The sequence below is a fragment of the Ictidomys tridecemlineatus genome, chromosome 4, assembly GCF_052094955.1.
Source record: "Ictidomys tridecemlineatus isolate mIctTri1 chromosome 4, mIctTri1.hap1, whole genome shotgun sequence".
Lineage (NCBI taxonomy): Eukaryota > Metazoa > Chordata > Mammalia > Rodentia > Sciuridae > Ictidomys > Ictidomys tridecemlineatus.
Genome location: NC_135480.1, coordinates 204,220,358 through 204,243,548, shown reverse-complemented (window position 1 = coordinate 204,243,548; position 23,191 = coordinate 204,220,358). Strand labels below are relative to the sequence as shown.

Below are 23,191 nucleotides of genomic sequence, written 5' to 3'. Positions count from 1 at the left end.
GACAGTTACGCTCAGGGGTCGTCACCGCTGATGGGTCCGCATTGGGGGCAGGGCCCGTAGAGGCACTTGGGTGCCCAGCCAGGATGACGTAGAGGCAGAAGCTGCAGTTAACCCAAGGCCGAGAGGACTCACCAGGAACAACTCCCAATCCCCTCAGTGGTTTTTCTCAAAACCCGGGACCCAAATAAAGACCATCTGTAGACCCGGTCGACAGTCGGGACCAGCAGTGGGTGGACGTGCCCCCAACCACACGGTAAAACCCTGGGAGCTCCAGGTGATCAATGGTCACTTCTCGGGATCGAAGGTTGTTTAGGACGACCAGAGACAGGGGTCTTACCTGGAATGTCCAGTGGTGTGTGTGGAGAGGACATTCAGCAGAATGGAGGGCCCGGCTCCATGATGGAATCCGGACCAGGGCCCAGGGACACTCAGTGACCCTCAAAGAGGGGAGCAGGTGCACTGGGGAACCTGATCCCGGGTTTCGGCACCAATGAAAGGAAAGCGAGCAACTGGGAGAAATCAAAGAAAGAAATCAAAGACAGAAGCCAGCAGAGATCCACAGAGCTGATACATCTCTCCACAGACGGGGAGAGGCAACAGGCTTGGGGTGGGGACCTTTATGGGGCAGGTTCAGGGATTAGAGCTGGGCGGGTCCTATCGCGGTGGTGAGGTGTTGGTCGGGTCTGAGGGAGGGGTGAGCCTTTCTCAGAAATGCCCTTGGTGGGAAAGTGAGATTTTTCTGAAAATGGCGGCTGTCACTTAAGATGGCCACCCAGATGCTAAGCAAGGACCTTACCCCTTACCCCTAGGTTACAAGGATTTTCCTTTATGATGTTTGCTTCAAAAAGTTTTGTTCTTTTACATTTTACGTTTAGATCTGTGATCAATTTTGAGTTGATTTTTGTATAATGTGTGAGATAAGGATCAACTTTTTTGGGGGGTACACATAGTTATCCAATTTTTCCAACCTCATCTGTTGGGGGGAAAAGAAAGCTATCCCTTTTCAATTAAATTGCCTCTGCATCTTTGACAAAAGACCAGTGGGTCACGTTTGTGTGATTATGTTTTCGATCTCTACTCTGCATGATCTGGGTATCCCTCCCTTCACTCATTCCCCATTACTTAGTCACCATAAGCTCAGTTGATGACTATAGTCTTGAAATCAGATGACATGAGTCCTCCAACTTTGTTCTTTTAAAAACTTAGTTTTGAGGGGCTGGGGATGTGGCTCAAGCAGTAGCGCGCTCGACAGGCATGCGTGCGGCCCGGGTTCGATCCTCAGCACCAAATATAAACAAAAGATGTTGTGTCCTCCGATAACTAAAAAATAAATATTAAAATTCTCTCTCTCTCTCTTAAAAAAAACTTAGTTTTGCTATTCTATTACTTTACTTTTCCACATAAATTTCACAATCAGCATATTAATTTCTATTAAAAATCTTATTGAATTTTCTTTGGGATTGAATCAAATCTGTAGATTAATTTGAGGATGACTGTCAGCTTAACAACATTGAGTCTTCCGATCTATGAACATGGTATGTCTCTCCATTTACTTAGGTATTCTCCCCCCAACCTGCCTTTGTAGCAGGGATTGAACCCAGGGCTGCTTTACTACTAAGCCACATCCCTGGCCCTTTTCATTTTTTATTTTGAGACAGGGTCTTGCTAAATTGCTTAGGGCCTTGCTAAGTTGCTGAGACTGGCTTTGAATTAGTGATCCTCCTTCTTCAGCTTCCCAAGTCACTGGGATTACAGTCACGCACCACCAAGCCTGGCTTTATTTAGGTATTTTATTTATTTCCTTAGTGTTCTATAATCTTCAGCATATGAATTTATACTTCAGTCTTTAATTTTTTAGTGTAATTTCTTAGCTTCACTCTCAAGTTATTGTGAGTGTGTGGAAAACACGTACACTTATAATGCTAAGCCCATGCTCTACCACTGAGCTGCACCCCCAGCTCTGATTCTCCAATTTTCATGTCTTTTCTCTTCCATGCTTTGTCTTTTTGTTCTGTCTTCTAGAATATTTCCTCATTTTCAACCTTCTCTTTCAACCCTACCACTAAGCTTTTGGTTTATTCTACCCAAGAAATATTTTTGTTCTTAGAATATTACTTTTTTTTTGTGGGAGGGAATGAGTGGGTACTGGGGAGGAACCCAGGTGCATTCTACCACTGATCTGCACCTCCAGTCCTTTTAATTTTAATTTTGAAACAGGTCTTGCTATATTGCCAAGGCTGGTCTCATCTTAAACTTGGCATCTTCCAGACTTTGCCTCCTGAGTAGCCAGGATTGCAGGCATGTGCCAGTGTGTCCAGCAGAACATTCCTTTTTCATGGCATTCTGTTCTTGTTTAATGTATGCTATATCTCATATCTTGATGATACTGATGATAAGCTGTTGTTTTGATATTTTCTTCCTGTCATCTTGGTTCCCTCCAAGTTTCCTTTAATCTATTTGTTATGGCTCCTCTCTGTTAGAAGCATCCCTTGTGTGTCTGATAACTCTTGGCTTCTTCACACAGGGGTTGCCAAAAGCTCAGAGCTCAGTGTTGGCTGCCCATCAGGGACTTCATGGGTGGGTGACCTGGAAAAGCTCCTTCTTTGGGCAGTTCTCAGTGTCCATACTCTTAGTTCCTTTCTCTTGGAAATCTCAGAACCCCTCTCCCACCTATAGACTCCTACTCAGGCTGGCTGCCATTCAGGATGCTCAGTCTTCAGTATAGACCTCCACTTAATACCTGTTTACAGTGAGGTGCTGCTTCCCTGAGCTGGACCTGCCTGTCCCCAACCCTACACCCATGGTGTCACCCTCTCCATGGAGTAAACCATCTGTCTTCTGTGGGGTGTGGCAGAGTCAGTCACCTTGGGGCAAGGCTTTGGTGCAAACCAAGAGTGTCTCCTTTCCAACTGCTCTTTCAACAAGTCCCTGTGGCTCCCTCTGCTCTCTTCCTCTGGTGCCCAGGCCCAGCCCAGGCCCTGCACCTCAGGACTTCCTTTCTGTTTCTGCACTTTCCTCACCACCTTTACCATTCAATTGTTTTGATCCACTAAGTTCCAATTCCAAAATTTTGTTCTCTTGCCTTGTACCCTATTTTCTTTGTCATTGTGATGTTTTGAAAATTCCTTTTCTGCCCCTTGACATGGGCTTTGGGTGGGGGGGGGTGGCAAACACCTGTGTAGAATCTGCTGTCTCTAACCAGAAACTCTTCTTTTGATATTTCCTAAACTTCTTTGTGCCTTTAGTCATTTGAATTGCAGTCATTTTATTTTTTTTTATTTTTGCTGTGCTGGGGATGGAATCCAGAGCTTCCCAGGAGCACGCAAATGCTCTGCCAGCTGAGCTGTACCCCCTACCTCTGTCCCCCATTACAGCCATTTGAAGATCTCTGTCTCTTGCCTCTATCATCTAAGGTTCTTGGGCATCCAGTCATTTTTGTTTGTTGGTTTTTGTTGTGGTTTTACTTGTAGATAGACACATTATATTTTATTTATTTATATGAGGTGCTGATTGACCCAGGGCCCACACATGCTAGGCAAGCGCTCCACCGACTGAGCTGCAGCCCCAGTCCTGGGCAGCCAGTCTTACCACTGATTTTGCCATAGATCTCACTGTTTTTACTGTTTTGTAACTTTTCCTTTGTGAGCTCCTCTGCCTGCCGGGTGTTGTCTGTGGGAACCCAGGACAGCCCAGGTTGAGGCCAGTCTCTATTGAGTGTTCCCCTTTTGTTTCCTCCCAGTGCTCAGGGGCTTTTTGTTGTTGTTGTTAAATTCTTGCTTTGGGAGCCTCCAGGGGTGTGGGGAGTTGTCTAAATTTAAACACCCCCCCTTCAGGCTGAGTCTCTGGTTACACATTCCCAAAGCGGCAGGCTTCCCCCTGACCCAGGCTGTGGCTGCAGCCTCCTGGAGATGGGCCTGGGCAGAATGGTCTCATTCACCTTTTCGCTGAGAATAGAACTGAAGAGTCTGTCTTGGGAGTGGATCTCATGCACAGCCCCCACCTTGGGGAGTCTGCAGCCTCACTTCTTGTCCCCATAGGGGTTGTAAACTCCAGTCCCTGGCCCGCGAGTGGAGCCACCCCTCCCCTGCCCCGGTGGCCCGCCCACCCTGCCCGGCACCGGCCTGGATTCCGGCTCCGGTTTTCAGCTCCTTCTTTGTTTCTGTCCCTGGGGAGTTTCCCTTCCTCTCGGCAAGCTCAGCCATGCATTTAAAAGGATGTTTGTTATATTTTTTTGCTACCATTTCCAGGTAGCATTTTGTAGCAAAAGGGTTTTCTGCTTGTTGAATCTACAATATTGCTGGAAATGGAAGCCTGGTGTCTTGGTTTTTGTTGTTGTTTAAAAAAATTTTTTTTTGTTAAGTCTCTGTATTCCCCACAGCAGAGGAGGCTCAGAGGCCTTGTGAATATTGGGTAAATGGAATTGAATTGGCACATTTCTACCTATTTGGCTATTTTTCCAAGCAGTCCTGCTGTCTGGAGCAGTTGACTCAGAGGGGAGAGGACGAGGCTTGTGCTATTTTGGGGGCTTGCTGGGGACTGAACACAGGGCTTCACTCAAGCGAGGCATCTCTCCCACTGAGCTCCCGCCTCCTCCCCAGGCTGAGCTCCCGAGCCTGGTCTCCAGACCCTGCCTGGGCTGCACCCCAGACCCTGCCTGGGCTGCAGGGGGGACGTCCTCCCGCTCCCGAGCCCCGCTGGGCGCGGCCCTTTGCCGGCTCTCCTCCCGCGGACTCGCGCTCCCCGGGGACCGCTCGGCCTTGCTGTCCTCTGGTCCCCCGCGTCCTCCGGTGGCCGCAAACCTCGAGGCGCGCGATGAAGCCGAGCACGCGGCCGCCCCGCCCCGGCTCCCGCGCGGCGCCCGGTTCCACCGAGTGCGCGGGCTGCTTCCCGGTGGCTGGCTCTGAACTTGACCCGCTGCCCGCTCCCGGGCGGCCACAGCTGCAAGGGCAGAGCTGTCCTCCCGCATAATAGGGAGGTGGCGGGTCACTTGGGTTAAAATGGACTCAGGGCCTGGCTGGCCCCACAAAGCTTGAAAGGGCGGAGGACTTGGGGACAACGATGCCACCACGTGGTCTCAACTGTATCAAATGGACGGCTCCCGTGAGGAAGAGGGGCCTCCAGGGGCAAGGACTGTCCCCACACCGCCCTCTCCATTTTGCTGCGAATCCAAAACTGTTGATTAAAAAAGAAAACAACAATAACAAAATAAATAAATAAATAAATAAATAAATAAATAAATAAATAAAAAAACAGTCTTAACAAAAGAGCACAGAGTGACGGGTCACGGGCTCCTCCCAGGCCCCTCCTCCCATGGGTAGGGTTCCAGGCCCAAGCTTGGGAAGAGAGTCTCTTCCCACCCCCACCCTAAGGGGAACTGGATACAGGGCTCCCCAAACCTGTGGCCCTCAAGAATAAGAGGCACATATTTGGTCAGATGGTCTCTGTGGGCCCCTTGGCCACCAGGGCACAGAACTGGGAAGGAGGTCCCAGGCGACTGCCCCTGGGTTCCCAAAGCCCTTTCCCTGGGCTTCTCTGCTGAGACACCTTAGGAGGGAATCACTGCCCTGATGTGCAGAAGAGTCCCTGGAGACCTGGAGATGGGAAGGGACTTGCTCAAAGTCACAGGGACACAGGTGGCCCAGCCAGGGCTAGGGCAGTACCATTCACCAGGACAGCCACTAGCCCCATGTCACTTCGAGCAGTTAAAATGCAACTGATCTGAACTGAGATGCACTTTTTTCTCTCTTTTTGAAAAATAGTTTTAGCTGTAGGTGGGCACACTGCTTTATTTTGTTTATTTAGTTTTATGTGGTGCTGGGGATCCAACCCAGGGCCTCACACATGCTAGGCAAGTGCTCTACTACTGAGCTATGACCCTGGCCCCTTGAGATGCACTTTGAGGGTTAAGCACATACCAGATTTCAGAGGTGTGATGTGGCCAAAAAGTAAACATCTCACTAGTAATTAAAAAGATTTATTTCATCTCAAAATGATAATATTTTAGCCAGGCACAGTGGCACACGCCTGTAATCCCAGTGGCTTGGGAGGCTGAGACAGGAGGATCGTGAGTTCAAAGCCAGCCTCAACAATGGTGAGGCAGTAAGCAACTCAGTGAGACCCTGTCTCCAAATAAAATACAAAATAGGGCTGGGGATGTGGCTCAGGGTTCAAATACCCCAGAGTTCAATCCTGGTACCCCTCCCCCCACCTGCCAAAATTTAGGCATATTGCATTAAGTACAAATACTATTAGAAAGAATTCCACCAGTTTCTTTTCACTTTGTTTTAATGTGGTTACCAGAAAACTTAAGATGACATGTGTGGCTTTGCGCTTGTGGCTTTGGTCAGAGCTGGCGTGGGGCAGGGCCTTTAACTCTTTAGACAGGTCTCCACTCACTGCCCACAGCCACCACCAGGGCAGGCAGGACGACACCCAGCACCCAGGAGTCTGAGGGCTCGGATTAGCTGCTGCGGGCTTCCGTCTGAGCTGTGCCACTGAGCGCAGTCTGACCTCCCTGTGCCCACGGCTCCCTCTGCTCTGCCGCCCCCATGCCTGGTGAGAGCAGCCCGGCCTTTCGTGTCACGCGGATGAGTGGCCTGCTGCTCCTGACCTAATCTGGGGTCCCTTGAAAGCAAAGCCTGTGTGAGGACCTGGAGCTAACCTGAATAGGCAGGAGGGTGTGGCAGAGGAGGAGGACTGGTGGAAGAGGGTGTCACTGTGTGGCTCCCTGGAGAAGGGATGCTGGCTTCTGGTGGCTAATGGAGTGGCCCAGCACGGTCCCTGGAAGCGCCTGTCCACTGGCTGCTGCCCTCCATCCTCCAGGGCCCTCTGCTCCATCAACCGTGGGCTGTGCTGCAGCCTCAGGAGGCCTTGGTTGGACGCTGAGGGTAAAAGCACCTGCTCACAGTAGCTCTCCTGCCAACAGGTGCAGGGCCTCCCACCTTGCTGCAGCTGGGACCAGAGGTGGGCCAAGGGCATGCTCGAAAAGTGTCTGCAGCATTTCCTAAAATTCCTAGACACCAAAACCAATTCACAATTGCTCCGACAAATAGAGGAGTTTAAGAGCTGAACTTCAGGCTGAAGCATAGACAGAGTCCGCATGGTTATGGGCAGACTTCATTGTCAACCAGTTCCTATGGTATCCCTCCTCTGTGCTGGGCCCTAGCCCACCTGGAAAGGGTGGCAGAGTGAAAGAAGGGGTAAAGACACTGTGGTATCAACTGAGTGGGACCTTTCCTAATCCATAATCAGGTAAGTCACTTGCCCGCTTGGGCCCTGTGATCTTCATTGGTAAAGGGGTACGGATGCTGTTTTGTTTTCATTGGTGACAAAGACACCACTGTTGAGTGACAGCACAATGGCAAGGCCCTGAAAGGGCCTGGCCCCTGCCCCAGGTGGAGCAGGACTTGGACTTGTGTGTCTCCCCATGCTCCCTCCGCCTGCAGCCCAGGGTGCAGTGGTGAATAAGAGGGATCCCCTGCCCCCAGGAGCTCACAGATTGGAGGCAGAGAAGGAACCACCCCTGTGGATAATTGCAGGCAGGCTCTGAGGCAGAGCTGGAGCCCTGGGGAGAGAAGGGAGGCGGCCATGACCTGCTGGGTCTTGGAACTCTTCCTGGAAGAGGTGCAACTAGAACATTCACCCCAAAGCCTGTGGGCCCCAGATGTGAGCTCCTGGCACAGACCAGACCTGGCTGAACCCCATAACTGACTGCTTGGCAAAGGACATTGGCAAACCCAGGTTGACTCTGGGCCATTTGCATATCATTTGCATCTATCTGCATATGTGGTGGCACAGGCTGGTCTCTTATGCATTTAAATTGCAAGTTATTTGTCTCTCTCTGAAAGCTCTCATTTCCCCCCAAGGGGGGTTGGCTGCGTTTCCCCGGGTGGCCCTCATAGCAAGATTCTGTTGAGTTTGCTCAGCACACTGCAAGGCTGTGGATCTTGGAGTACAATATGTGTTTGATTTTCTGGTTTTCAGAGCACCTCATTGTTAAGAATCTCTGGATGGCCTGTGACATAACGGAGCATTAGGTGTGAGTACCTTTTGATGCAGATGGGGAAACTGAGGCAGGACTAGTGAGATGTCAAACCTCACTTAGGTTTCAAGGAGGAACATGGTTGGGGTCAGGGCTCCTGATTTCTGACCCTATGTTGGGAGGTCATCTCTACGTATGGATGGTGGGAAGAGGCCACCATCTTGCCCAAGGCCAAACAGCTGTCTGGGATGCTGTACTGGCCCCCAGCCCTGCCTCAAGACAATGCGCTCCCTCTGCCCAGGGACTGTTTTGGCTATGGTGTCAGGGAAGGAGGCACGTCCCAGAGGGCCCGGCTCTCTCTGCACCCAGATGGTGCATCTCTGGCTTGACACGGAAACCAGACTTTCAGATATTCAGATGGTGTCCTACAGTGTGTCACAGCGCAGAGTGAGGACTCACTCGCAGCCTCAGTGGGTCTAGCCAACCATCATGTCATCTGGGTATATTTACCTGTGATAGGAGAGGTGTGTGATTCACTGTTAGTGACAGCTGTCATTGACTGAGTGCATTACCACGTGCAGGCGACAGTGCTGGGCTTTCCCTTGGTCCACTGCCGCTCCTCGTCCCGCAGACAGGGTCATTCTGCTGTAGGGGCGAGGCTGCTGAGGCTCAATGAGGTAAGAGTTTCACTCAAGTTCACACAGTAAAGTGTCGAGGTTCAGGCTCGACATCAGGGTTGACAGGCTCCAGACCCCAACAAAAGAAGGCTCGCACTTACCTCCAGACCATGTCATTCCCCCGTCAAGGCTGAAACTAGACCTAACATCAGTACCACATAAGTCTTGGGCAGCACGATGTAGGGATTTGTGAAACACACACTGTTGGGAGTCAAGGGGTCGCTGTACAGGTTAACTTTCTGCTGCTACTAATGATAAAATCTGGGGGGAAATGTAACAATTTTTTTTGACATTTCCAAAGAATAACCAATAACAGGCAGAAACTGGAGGGAAACGTGCTGATGAGAGACACAGTCCTCTGGTTTTACGTTGAGGCGTTCCCTGCTTTCTGTGGTGTGTGAGTCAGAGCAGAAGGCTGACTGGCTCAGGAGGAGGCAGCTGGAGTTCAGGCCTCCATAGCAGCTGGCAAACGAGGAAGAAAACCCCAGGAAAGACAGCCACTCTCCCCTAGGACATGACTCCAGGAAGCCTTGGGGAAAACACTCCTGGAACACGGAAGGAGATGAGCAAAGATTTCTGTAGCTACTTAGCATTGGGGAGACAGATTTTCTACATCAAATCTCTGCAAGTTAGGGGGGCTTGGTAAACACCCAGCCTTTTCATTGAGATCCTGGGAAACCGTGACTTAGGAGTAAACACCCAAACAGACGTGCCCTAAAAAAATCTAAACTCAAGGCTGCACAAGATCATAGTGAATGGTCAGCAACTAGACAGAACAATAGGCAAAACTCTTCAAAGGAAGATAACACAATCCAGAATCTCTGTACTGTACCATTTACAATGTCCAGCATACAATAAAAAATTACTAGATACTGTAAAGAAGCAGGAAAATATGACACTGTCAATATTTTTTAAAGGTGGAAACAGATTCAGATGTTGAAATTAGTAGGGAGATTTTCCATCGTTATAATAAATTCATTTAAGAATCTACAGGAAAAGGCAATTATAATGGGTAACAACAAAGGAAATTTCAGAAGTGTTTCCTACGGTTGATGGAATAAAGTCCCATGAACTAAGTTGTTAAAGAAAGAGAAATATTTTCAGAGGCTATAGGTCTGAAATCCAGGTGTTGGCAGCCTGGTTCCTTCTGGTGACTCTGAGGGAGACTGTTCCATGTGTCTCTCCTAGTTTCTAGTGGCGGGGGAGATGGTTGGCAGTCCTTGGATTGGATGCTTCCATGTCTCCCTCCTTCACACGGCATTCTCCCCGCATCTCTAGCCTCTTTTTAGGAGGACACCAGTCATAGTGTACCAAGGTCTACCTCACTCCAGAACGACCCCTTCTTCGATAATTACATCTTCATGACTTTATTTCCAAATAAGGTTACATTCCTAGGAAGTGGGGGTGAGAATTTCAACATATCTTTGTGTGTGTGTGTGTGTGTGTGTGTGTGGTGGTGGGGAGAACTAATCAAACCTCTAATAAAGGAAGATACGAAAAATTTTAAAAATCAAATCAAATTCTAAACTGAAAAATACAGTATCTGAAATTGAACATTCATTTGATGAGATTTAAAGAATATTAGAATCAATTTAAAAAAACAATGACTTTAAGGACAGATCAATAGAAATTATCTACACTGAAGCACATGTACACACACACACACACACACACACACAATGGAATAATGAACAGAGCCTCATTAACATGGGATAGAGAAGGAAATCCACACATATGTGATTGGAGTCTCTCAGAGGAGGAAAGAGAATGAGACAGAAACGAAATTTGATGAGGCTATCAATAGGCTAAGAATATTCAAAGTTTAAAAATTTAAAAAATCAACCTATAGCTTGAAATTCAGTGGACCCCAACTATGATAAATACAAAGAAAATAAGGGCTGAGGATATGACCTGTTCATAGAATACCACTCCCCCCACTAAAAAAAAAAAAAAAAGTTACAAAAAAATCACACTTAAGCACATCACGGTTACACTACTGAAACCAGAAGGGGTGGGTGTCTAAAAAGTAGCTTGGGAAAATATTTTAAATTGGGCATAGGAAAACAGTAAGGGAAAAACCACAGACTTCACCTAAAAACAATGCAAGTCAGAAGACAATGGAACAGTATCTTACAAGCAATGAAAGAAAGAGCTGGTCCATTTAGAATTTTTTTTTTCTTTTTTATACTGGGGATTGAACCCAGGGGCGCTTGACCACTGAGCCGCATCTCCAGCCCTGCTTTGTATTTTATTTAGAGACAGGGTCTCACTGAGTTGCCTAGCATCTCTATTTTGCTGAGGCTGGCTTTGAATTTGCAATCCTCCTATCTCAGCCTCCTGAGCTGATGGGACTACAGATGTGCACCACCGGGCCTAGCTGTCCATTTAGAATGATGTCCATGAAAATATCTTTCAAAATGGAAAAATAAAAACACTGGATAAATGAAATTGGAGAATTTGTTACCAATAGAACTTTGGTATAAGAAAGGTTAAATAAAGATTTTTTTAAAAAAACAATTTTTTAAGTTGTTGTTGAATTCTTATTTTATTTGTTATAAGTGGTGCTGAGAATCAAACCCAGTGCCTCACACCTGCTAGACAAATTATTTACCACTGAGCTACAACCAGACCCAAATAAAGATCTTTATACTAAAGAAAAATGATGTCAGGTGAAATTTCAGAATTATAGGAACAAAACCCAAAGTACTGGATATGGTGAATGTGTTAATAAATACAAAAGGCTATTTTTCTTAACTCTTTAAAAATTAGTCAATTCTCTCAAGCAAAAATAATAATGCATTCTGGGATAACATTGTAAAAATAAAGTATGTGACCACAATATCATAAATGACAGAGTTGGTCATAGCTTCATGCTTTAGTGAGGCTCTTACACTGTCATGAAGTGTGACACTATTGGACAGTGCACTGTGCTAATGCAGGGGAGCATAGGGTGACCCCTGCTGGAGCAGCTGCTGTGGTTTAGGTAAGTGTCCCCAGAGGCCCAGGTCAATGGCGTGGTCCCTGAGAGCCTGTGGTGCCATTGGGAGCTGGTGGACCCTGTGGGAGGTGGGGCCTAGGGGAAGGAAGTTAGGTCGCTGGGTGCCCCTGAAGGGGGTCCTGGGATTCAGGCCCTTGTCCCTTTCTCCCCTCTGCCCCTGGCCGTCCTGGGGCCAACAGGCCTCCTCTGCCCCGTGCCTCTGCCCCGAGTCCACAGGGGGTCGGGGAGGGCAAGGCCAGGGGCTGCAGCAGGAAGAGCTGGTTCCACACCGCCCCAGGGCGGGTACCGACCCAGGCTATGCTCGCAGCGGGTGGTCTTTGCGCAGGAAGGGCCAGAGGGGCCCGGAGCGCTTCTCACTCCCCTTGGCCCACCGCTGGCTCTGGGACACCGCAATTACACAGGAGGAAGAGTGCTGCTTCCCTAAGGTCGGGACCGCTCAGTCCTCTGGGCTCCCCTCCTCCAAGCCTGGACACCGACGTCCTGCCACTCCAGAGGGTGGCCTCTGCCCTGCTTTCCCCTTCCATACGTGGACTCCCCGGTGGGGCTGAGATTCGTCTGCTCTGGCGCCCAGGTCGTCCCTCCCCTGCTGGTCAGTCACCAGGTCACCAGGGTGGGAAGGGCCGGCTCGCTGTCTGTCCTCGGCTCCTGAAGGGCGTTGGGATTCACTTCAGTCTGGGTTCTTACGAACGGTGCGTCTTTTTATGAACCCACGGATGCTGTGTGTGTGTGTGAGTGTGTGTGTGTGTGAGTGTGTGTGTGAGTGTGTGAGTGTGTGTGTGAGTGTGTGTGTGAGTGTGTGTGAGTGTGTGTGTGTGTGTGTGAGTGAGTGCGTGTGTGTGTGTGTGTGACTGTGTGTGTGTGAGTGTGTGTGTGTGTGTGAGTGTGTGTGTGTGTGTGTGTGTGTGTGTGTGTGTGTGTCGCGGCAGTGCAGGGTGGACAGACCCATTGGGAGCCAAGGGACTGCTGGGTGGCAATTATAGGCAGGGGCGCGGCCGAGAAGGAGGTGGGGAGTGGCTTTGGACTGCAGCTGTCCTCAGGGGTCCCGGGGCTCTGCTGGTACCTGGATTTCGGGCTCCCCTGTCTCCAGCACCGTGAGCAGCCAATCCTGTTGCTTATAAATTATGGCGTCTAAGATATTTCGCTCTGATTGAGACATCCCCAAGCCGCGGACGTTGCATGCATTTGCCGACCATTTGGAAATTGTGCCACGCCCCTCCCCGATTTTTTTTCCTTGCAGCCACGTTTGTGGTCTCCTTCTCCTCCTCCTCTTGTTGATTGGTAGAAGTTCTTTACCTATTCTGAGGGGAAGACCATTTGTGGCACACACACGTGCGCGTGTGTGTAGAAGGCCGGTTGTCTCTGTCACAAACTGAGCACCACCGTGGTTGGGCCATATTTACTCTGTGGGTGGTGACAGGGTTTCAAGCAAAAGACATAATATGTCACATCAGATTAATCTGATGTGAATTGATTTTGTATTTGACTGATCAATCTGTCTTGGTTTTATAGTTGTATAAAAGCTACCAGGACTTTATGTCTCCTTTTTCGTTTGTAGATATTTAAGCCACACACAATAAAAGTCACTTAAAGCAGCAATGAGGGCCCACGCTCTTCTCCGAGATTTTCTGAGCAGAAATCCATTCTGGTAATTCCCCTGCTTATCGCATCTCAGATGTTCCTGGGTTCTGTCTGGGGGCTGGGTCCCTTGTCCTGGCACCCGGCCTCCTGGGACCCGTTCCCCGGGCTCCCCGTCACTCATGCGAGCGCTGCCTCTTTCTGGGTAGGAGCTCTCTCCACAGGCCCCTGCCCTTCCTGTTCCCGTTTTGGAGCAGCCTTTGCCTGTGGCCACCCCTGTCACTTAGCGGTCACTTCTGAGGACAGCCCTCACTACGGCCAACACTTGGGGTCCTGGCTGGTCCCTCTCCTCCTTTGCATAATCTCAGGTAATTTTGAGTTTACTAAAAGGACTCTCCCCTCCCAAGTGCAGTTTCTGTGAAAAGAACAGTAAGTACGTCGTTCGCTGCATCTCTTTGTCCCAATGTCTAGTCTGGCATGTGACATTTGGGGAGTGGTCAGTGGGTGTGTGTTGAGGCCTTACTGGTCTGAGTTTCCTGTGGGGACTGTGTTGGTGCTGGAAGGCCAGGTCACATTCAGAGAGCAGCCAGAGGCAAGCCTGGCACCCCGCACCCTTGTTCAGCCTCTGGAATGAGAAGTCTGGCCAAGTGCAGGGGCAGGTCTGCTGGCCATCAGCATGGGCACCCTGGGACAATCTAGTCCACGTCTTTCATCCTGCAGATGAGGAGCCCAGGAACCAAGGAGGGGACAGGAGTTGCCCCATGGGATGGAAATGAGGCTATATCCACAGCTTGGGTCACCTGGTGACTGACATTCTTTCCACTCTGTCCAACTCTCCAGGAGGTAGGGGACCGAGACCGGTGGGCCAGCCTGGGACAGCCTGGAGACAACAGGGCCTTCCTGGTTCTCCTGCAGCGTCTCTTCCAGAATCGTCCTGGGTGGGAGAGAATGGGAACACTCTGGAATAGAGACAGGACACTCAGGACGGCTCTGGGAGGACAATCCACAGCGGAGTGGAACTCCAGGGCCTGTCCTCTGCCCCAGCCCTGGAGCTGGTGTTGTGGGGTGGAGCTAACTGCAGGGACTCCGCCCTCTGGGCAGGGGAGGGGAGTGCTTTCAAAATTCTAATTTGCATTGAGACCACTGTGGACGCCCAGGTAGTGCCACGACATAACACAGAGGATGCAGGAACAGGGGTGCGGCCTGCACCTGTTCTGTGCAATATGTATGGCAGGCTCCTGCCCTTCCTCACGACCACAGAGCCCCTCCCGCCCACCCCATCGCCCTCATCTGGACTGCAGAACTCTGGCTACCACTGCTGTCCCAAAAATATCTGGGAGGAACCGTGCTGGCCTGAGTGACCTGGTGGGGGGGCTGGGCTCCCCACTCAGCAGAAGCCTTCTCCAGTGCCACCTGTCTTTGATCTCATAGCCCCAGGGGCAGCTTCTGTTCTTCCCATTCTACAGCTGAGCACACTGAGGCCAGACTTCTGTTGAGCACGCTGCAGCCCGTCTGGGGGCGAGGCGGAGTCTCCTCCGACCCTCCCACGCCCTCCCCAGGCTCTTCCGTTCCCTCGTTCCCTCGACAGAGACGGCGCTGGGAGGCCCTGGTTGGCCACTGGGTGTGTGGCCCCCAATTCTGAGCCGCAGGTTGCCCCCCCCCCGGGAAGTGAGGGAAGGCTCACACCCTGCAGATCCACGGAGATGCAACCAGGCGACGTGCGAGGAGCAGTCAGCAAAGTGCCAGGCAGAAGGAGCCCGGCGCCCGCCGCCCGCCGAGCGCCCGCGGCCCCACTTGGCCATGAATTATGTATGGCCTTCTGGCGGCGCGCGCCGGGCTGCGCTCGCTCCTCGGGCTTCTCTCCCCAGCGAGGGGCGCCGGCTCCCCGGGGGCCGGCAGCGTCCTTTGTCTCTCCGGCAGGGACCAGAGCAGACTCCGTGGCAGGTGTCTGGGGTCCCGGGATGCCCACTGCCCAGGCTGGAGCACCGAGGGCTGGGTCGGGGCGGGCCTTGGGCATCCCGATTACAACAGGAGCCCAGCGGTGCCAACAGCAGCGAGGTCACCCAGCCGGCCTCCTCCTGCCTCTCCTGCCTCCCCGAGGGCCAGACACTGCCCAAGCATCAGGCATTCGGCCACCACCAGTGTCCCAGGCGGTGTGTCCTAGGTGTTGGGGGCGCAGTGTGATGAAAAAATGTCCTGCCCTCAGGAGCCCGGATCCGGGATCCCGCTGCAGGAGGGAGCCCCTGATAAATGATTAATTGGTTGAAAGCTGTGAGGGGAGAGGGAGGGGTGGGCGTGGCCGGAGAAAGTCCAGCCTGTGGAGCCAGCCTTTGAGCAGGCCCCTGAAGGAAGTGGGGAAGCCATCTCCAGGAGACACCTGGGGAGGAACAGTGCAGGCCAAAGGACCAGCGAGTGCAAAGGGCCTGGGGCAGGTCTAGGCATGGTCCTCACATCCCTTTTTGGAGATAAGAAAACTGAGATGCTGAGGCTTTTAACCTTTGCCTGTGTGCTTTGCTGTGGAGGAACCCAGGTGTCCAGGGCCACCGGCGCTTCCTGGGGTGTTAGGTCTGCAGGATGTGTCTCCTGTTATCTTTCTACAACAGGAGAATCTATCTGAGTGCTGGATCTGTCTGCCAGCGATTTTTGGTCAGGGACCATAGGGATCCTGCTCCTGTCAGTGCTGTGTGTCATCTGGCTTGCCTCAGAACACGCACCTGCGCCTGTCCTTCTCCTTGAGAGGCAGGCTGCAAGCTCCCAATATCCAACAACCAACTGGAGCCCCGCATTTCGGTCAGAGACCCTGCTCTGGAGCATGTCCTGGCCCTCCATCTTGCCCTGATCCCACCCCACACAGGCCCCACCAAGCTGGGCGGAGGAAGAGCAGGCGGCTCGTGACAGAGGTGGAGGGGCAGCTCAGCGAGGGCTCTGCCCGGGTCAGCCCCAGAGCAAATGCTGAGGTCTTCAGGTGCAGACTGGACATTCCCAGGGAGGCCGGGTGGAGGATGAGAGGCCATATCTGGCCATCTCCCGCTGGGATGGGGCGTGGGGCAGCCTGGGGGTTGGGAGGAGGAAAGAGAAGGGGCGAGAGCCGCAGCCTGGGAATCTGCCGGGAAGGGCCTCCCGCCAGCCTTCCTGCCTCCAGGGTCGACCTTCGGGTTCCTCCTGCACAAGTTCTAGTCCCACTGATCTCTGCGGGCCCGCGACCTTGCTCAGGAAGGCAATCTACCCAGGGCCCAGCAGGCCCCCAGCCCGCCAAGCCTCTGTGGGGCAGCTCCACGCTCTGTGCCGGCTTGGAAGGCAGTGGGTAGGCAGTCCCAGAGGCCCCTCGGATCAGCCTTTTACTTGCAGCCTGGCCGCCTGGGGAGGGCCTGGCTCCCTGGGCCTTCCTGAACTGAATTAGGGCACCATCTGGTCACACCAGCAGCCCCGGGCTCTTCTCTTTTCCTCCGTATAATGGGCATAATCCTGGATCCTAATGGCCTGGGGAGGTTAAAGGAACCGAGTGTAGGGTGCTAATCTCAGCCCCAGCTACCCAGTAAGCATTTAATGTCCCTATTATGGGTCATTACTGGGGCTCTGGAGCCAACTTCTAGGGGTCTCAAATCTTGGCTCTCTCACTTCCTGGCTTTGTGATTTGGGGCAAGTTACTTAACCTCTCTGTGCCTTAGTTTCCTGATCTATAAAATGGAATTAGTCATAGGCTTATTCATATTTTCCCCTCTCTCTCATAGGCCCATTGGGAGGATTAAATGAGTTAATAAGAGTACAGGGTTTGCAAGTGCTTGGTACCGGGAAAGGGCTGGGCCGACTTTGGCTGTTACTACTATTGCAGCTCACCCTGAGCACCTGGTCCTGACCACAGCGAGGAGGGTCCGGCCTCTCCCAGAGCTGCAGAGCTGGGCTGTGCTTCCTGTTCCTGCACCCCTCCCCCAAGGTCTCTTGAACTCAACCTGCACGCGTCTGCTGGTTAGAGTCACTGGAAGTTCATCCTTAGAGCTACCCTGTCTTTCCTATAGAGCCTGGGATGGGAAAGTGATGGAAGGAACTAGAAATTTGAAAGATCAAGCCCAGACCTACCAAGCTCAGCCCAGAGTCCAGCAAAAAGATCCACCCTGGCTGGGGGGCAGTGGCCCAGGGTTCTCCTCCTCCCTCGGAGGAGTCTGGCCAGAACCACAGCCAGTCCACCTTCACCCTGCACCCAGGCCCAGAGGGGAGGGGCCGGGGGCCCGGAGCTGAGAGCAGGAGGGTCCCTGGAGCCGCAGAGGGGCAGGAGTGTGGGAACGGAGGGCACAGAGCAGGGGCCGCAGGGTGGGCATGGGAGCCCGGGGCGGCCCCCAGCGCAGAGAGGGAGGCCTCATACCAGACACTGTCTAGACGCCGCAATTACTGCGAGCTCAGAACACAGGCTGCCTGCCGCCCAAAGGAGCTTAACAAAGAGGAGGAGGAAGAAAGCCCAGCCAGCCGCCCGCCCGCCTCCGGCCTCGCTACCCGCTTTGTGCTCGGAGGGCCCTGGGGGACCCCGACAACGAGAGAGCTGCAGCTCAGAGATGCCTGAGGGGGACAGGCTCCTCTGGGCCCTGAGGGCCAGGCAGGTCACTGTGTGGGTTGGGGAGGGCGAGGGGAGGAGGTCCCCCGCTAGGGTCTGGTGCTTCCCGCTGGGCAGCTCTGGGCTGCTTACAGATGTCTCTGGGCCTCGGCCTTCTCATCTGCCAAGCAGAAGCTGCGGCAGCCTGGCCCAACGCGATGGCCGAGATGGCCGTGGGGACGGCTTGCCACGCTCTGGCCCACGCCCCTCATCACCAACCGCAGGGCCCGAGCCCATGGCCTGGCCTCCGTCACTGCACTGCCCACAGGAGGGAGGAGGCCTAGGACCCGCCAGCAGGTTTGGATTCCGGTGTGCCCCGTAATCTGTGACTTTATGCTACACCCCCATGGAGGGGCTAACGGAAAGCCGTCCTCCAACGTGGGCCCAGTGTGGCAGGGGGCTCAGTGCTGCGGGAACACCTTGTCCCACCTGTGTGCACGAGGCCCTCCCTTCTTCTCTGCACCGTCCCAGGGGACCTGCACAGGGCTGGCAGGGCTCCAGGCCCTGGGCTTTTGTGGCTGCAAACGTAGCTGAGTCCCTTGTGCCAAGTCAGCAGACCCATGATGAAGCCGCCGCGGCTGCCGCCCAGCTCAAGGTGGCCCTGCGGCCTCCCACCCTCCCCTCCTCCCTTTCACTTTTTGGAGCCTCCGGGACTCTGGCCTCTGTGCCACCTAGATGTCCACCTTTCTCCCACCCAGGCTGATGGCAGAGCCAGGATAGGCCACTGCCGCGCAGGCCACGGGGGACTGGAATCGGAGTCCTGCCTGGTGTGAAGGGCAGCTTCCTGCTGAGAGGCACCTCCCCACCCTGGGAGGCAGCGGTGGGCGGGTGGCCTGGCCACAGCTGGAGGCCTTCTCAGCACCTTGCTGGGCTGGGTCTCTGCCCTCCAACCAGCGCCCAGCAGCCCCAAGCTGTTGGCTGCTCAGGAGAGGTCAGGTGCCGGCCAAGGGCGCTGGAGTGGCCAGGCGGGGCGGGTTTGTACAGGACCCCCCGGGCCTCCGTCCCCCACCTCAGGGAAGGGCAGTGGACCCGGTGCCAGGGACACATACATGCACCCTCACCCACAAGCTGCCCAGAGCTGCACTGCCACCCATGCCCAGTGTCCTTCCCAGCCCCTGAGTGCCGCCACATCTGCTGAGTGCCTGGCTGGGCCCAGCGCTGGGACCCAGCCTTCTCCTCTCCAGGGTCCACACCAGACCCCTCTGCTGCACCCAAGGCTCCCCACGACGAGGCGCCCCTCCCTGCGACGAGAAGGCCACAAACAGCCCCCAGAGCTCTCGCTGCCCCTTCCTTTCCAGGCTTTGCTCAGGCCGTCCCTCTGCCCCGCACACCCCTGACTGTTCCCACCACGTCCTCAAATGCCTGGCCTCCCAAGAGCCTTCTCCCCTCTGCTGTCCCCTGCCCCTGGGGCAGCACCAGCCTCCATCATGGCACAAGCCAGAGCCCAGGCACCTCCCTGACCCCTCCCTGGCCTCCTGCAACCCTCCTCCCCATGGCTCCAAGTCCTGTCCTCTGCACAACTGTCCAAGGCCAGCTCCCCTGTCTCAGAGGCCACTCCCTGGCTGCCACGGCCTTCCTGGGGACCTTGACACCATGCTCCTGCACCCACTCTTGTCCCCTATGGGCCCAGGCAGCCTTGCAAACCTGGCCTCCTGGCTCCTGTGTGAAACCCACCACAGCTTCCAGCCACACCTCCTCCCAGGCTCCCCGGATCCTCGTCCACAACACCTGCCCCGGCCCCGGCCCTGTCCACCTAGTTAGCCACCTGGTCCTCAGGCACCCTTCTCAGGGGGACCTTCTCTGACCCCTGCAGAGGTCGGGCCCAGGGACCAGCCTTCCCAGCCTGTGGCCTCTGGCCATCACTGAATGTCTCACCCACACCTTGCCCAGCCTCGGCCCCCACGGCAGGTCTGTGGCCTTGCCTGTTCTGTGTCCCCAGCATCCTCTGCTTAGGTGTCCTCTCTGGGTCTGGGTTTCAGCCTGGTGCTACCCAGAGGTAGGGGAAAGGGAGCCCCAGGTCCCTCCACCTCCCCCAGGATCCCCCACAGAGGCCAGGGGCAGCACTCCTTGCCCCCCTCCCCAGGGTTCCCTGCAAGGACGAGGACAAGGACATGTTGGTGTGCTGTCCGTGGGCAGGAGAGCACGGGCAGGACAGGGCCGTGGCTGCCCGGTCTTCCCCTCCGTCCTCCAGGCCCCTGACAGCCTGGCCCTGGGCGGGGAGGCTGACCGGGCTGCTCTCAGCTGGGACTGGGGAGGCAGGGCGGCGGCCTGGGCCCAGGAGAGCTGGAGAGGGCGGGGAGGGTGGCAGCCCCAGCCTTCCCCAGCCAGACCGCCAGCTGCCTCCCGCCGCAGTGGGCCGTCCTCCCTCCCCACTCGGCTCCCCACTCCCCTCCGCTGTCCTCCCCTCCAGTCCCCTTCCTCTCCTCTTTTCCTCTCCTCTCCTCTTTTCTCTGAGTCCTTCTCCCTCGCCTCCTTCCTTTCTTCTTCCTGGGTTAAAAATAATCAACTTTCTGGGAAGCAGCAGCTCCCGCCGAGCCGCCCTCCCCACATCGGGAGCCCCTGAGAATAGCTTTCCGCGGCTCTCCTCGCGCCCCTCCTCTCCCCTCCGCCCCCTCCCCAGCTGACTAATAAGCCCGGGCAGCGCCGCAGTGCCAGCTCGCTGCAAAGGCGTTAACCGCTTCGTGCCCGGCGCGGCCGCGAGGGGAGGCAGGTCGCGGGCAGCCCGGGGAGGCAGCCAGGCGACATCCAAGCCCGCTGCTCCGAGCGGCACGTAGTAGACGCTCAGTTAATACCGGGGTTGGATGAACTCTGAACCCTGGCCAGCCTGGCTGCTGCCCGTGCCGCTGAGGGCCAGGTGACGGCGAAGGGGCACGAGGGACGTGTCAAGGGCGGCCACCCAGGGGATAGGTGGGGCGGGGTCACGTAGAGGGCGTGACTGGGCCCCCGCCCGTGGCCCGAACTCCTTGGTCCTTGGCGCTGGGCATCTCCTGGGAGGGCCAGGTCAAGGGCGGGGAGGGGCTGCAAACTGTCCCGGGGCCCGCGGGAGGACCGGTGGCGATCACCAAGGGAAACTGAGGCCCAGAGGGTGCGGTCGGGCCGGGACGTGCCGGGCTCCCGCCGCAGGCTCTAAGGGAGGCCCGCCGTCCTGGGCGTCAGCTGGGGCTTCTGCCGGGCAGAGCCTGGGAGGCGGGGCGGAGGGCGGCAAGGTCAAAGGTGAGGGGTTGGCGCGGGGAGCGCAGGCGGGCGCAGCGGGCTCTGCGCCGGCCCCGCCCACCCCGCGCGTCCCGGCATTACCTCATCGCCGCGCGTGCCCATTGGCTGGTTCCGCCGGAGGCCGGCCCAATGCGGCGGAGCCCGTTAACCCTTTGCGCCTCTCGGGCTCTCCCCTGGCCAAGCCGCCTGCCTTCGCGGCCTCCACGCGGCTTCAGGCGCCCGAGGGCCACGGAGGTCGGGGAGAGGTAGAGCGGGAGCAGACCGGCGGCCGGAGGTGCCAGCAGTTAGAGCACTGGACAACCTTGGCTCCCGTCCTTGCCGTGCTAGGAGCTGTGTGACCTTGGGCAACCGGCTTTACCTCGCTGAGCCTCTGTTTGTTTTCTCAGCTGTAAAAAGAAGTGAATGATGTAACTCCTGCCCTTCCTAATTCCTTCCCGGGGTGCTTGCCAAGTGCTGGGCACACGTGGGCCCCGCGTTCCACTGTGCCTCCTCGCTGCAAGAGGTAGTTATTATTATGGGTTTTCAGGAGAGGGAGGTAGGCTCAGAGCAGCAAAGCCGTCTCCCAAGATCACACAGCAAGAAAGCCCCAGAGCTGGGGTCGGACCCCAAGCAATGCAAGATACGCTTCCCAGCTGGTCACACCATGACACGTGCCACTGTGATCAAATAAAACCCGTGACAAGCTGGAGAGCCAGCCCAGGGCCTTCGGAGAGGGAGAAAGGAAGAAGGGGGAGGGAGTGGAACCTTCAAACAGGGGGGTGGGGTGGAGGAGGACGCTCAGACAAAGGCATGGGAGAGACTGAGCCCATGGGGTGCACAAAATCGGGATGGGAAGCTCTGAAGGAAGCTCAGGCCTCCTGGGGTCAACCTGCTGGTCAAGGGTTAGCTACTGGAGGAGCCTCTGTGGGGCCAGGGGAGGCTGCTACTCTCTGGGCAGCATAGGGGTCAGCCTGGGGCAGGAGTACAGAGGACGCCATATGCCTCCAGTCTAAGTGTTTACAAGTTATAAATCAAACTAACAAACTACTAAATAAAATATGTTCTGTCCTCCTTCCTTGACAAATCCACCTTCGTAAGGGCAAACACACCTGGAAGGCTGGGTTTGTGTTTAGAATTCTCCGTCTGGTTGGAGTCTGCCCTAGAAATGGTGGCATGGAGGACACTGGCCCCTGACCTGTGGCTTCCCACTTGGCCCCTCTCTTCTTTCTACTCCGGGTTTCGTCCTTTCACATGAGGGGGCTGCTTGTACTCAGGCGTGGACACTCAGTTTGCACACCTAAGCTGTCTACACCTGCTGCAGGCAACCGCTTCCCGGCCAGGACAGAAGGGCACCCAGATGGGCGGCGGAGACAGCCCTTGGGAGAACAGACCCAGGGAAAGCACTGGGGCCTTTGAGCAGGGAACTGCAGGGTCCCAGGCACCAGGTCATGGTCACAGGGCCCAGGGTGTCAGCTAGACATGTCCCCACAGGTCCAAGTGACCTCTAAATCAGGATTCATTTGAGGGTGGTTCTGCTGCCGGCCCTGGGTTGTAGCTGGAGATGGGGTGGCCTGAGTGGACAGAGGGTCTCCCTTCCTTCTTGAACTTGCTCTTGACCGTCACTTCCAGCCACATACCCACCCTGGCCAGATCCCAGGAGCTATGCACCTTGCAGCCAAATGCCAAGCCCTGGGTGGCATCCAGCGAGGCGAATCAGCTGTCTCCACCCTCCCCCTGTCCCCTCCCTGGGCTCACAGCCCCTGCCGCCTGCCCGCCCCATATCCAGTGTGTCCTTATGTCAGCCACACAGATGTTTCTAGGAGGCAAGCCTGGCTGCCTCCTTCCCTCTCTGACCAGGCCTGGCTCCTGGACCCGCAGGTATCACTGCCAGGCCGCAGGTGCTAGCTCCCTGGCGTTCCCCCACCTACGGTTTGGAGCACCAACCATTTGGACATTGTCTCTCATCTGGACAGCTTCATGCTCTCTCTCCCTAGGGTCATCAGGCATGTCCCTCTCTGCCTGGACCATTTCTGCTCTTCACCTTGCCCACTGGGCTTGCAGGAGACCCTTCCTGACCCTCCGGACCACGAGAATGAGCTGGTTATCTGCGAATTTCCTGTTCCCAGGGTGTTTCCGCCTGGCCTGGGAGTGCCAGGGCACGGGTCTGCTCAGTCTTGCTGGAG

General features: G+C 54.9%; 1 long non-coding RNA gene across 1 annotated transcript; it reads right to left on the bottom strand.

The window, feature by feature from the left end:
- Positions 1–6,267: 6,267 nt before the first annotated feature.
- On the bottom strand, positions 6,268–22,683 carry LOC120889921 (uncharacterized). The gene is made up of 2 exons (XR_005734154.2): positions 21,111–22,683; positions 6,268–14,165 (listed from the first exon to the last, which is right to left on the bottom strand). It is a non-coding gene; the product is annotated as an uncharacterized LOC120889921 (long non-coding RNA).
- Between the last annotated feature and the right edge of the window lie 508 nt (positions 22,684–23,191).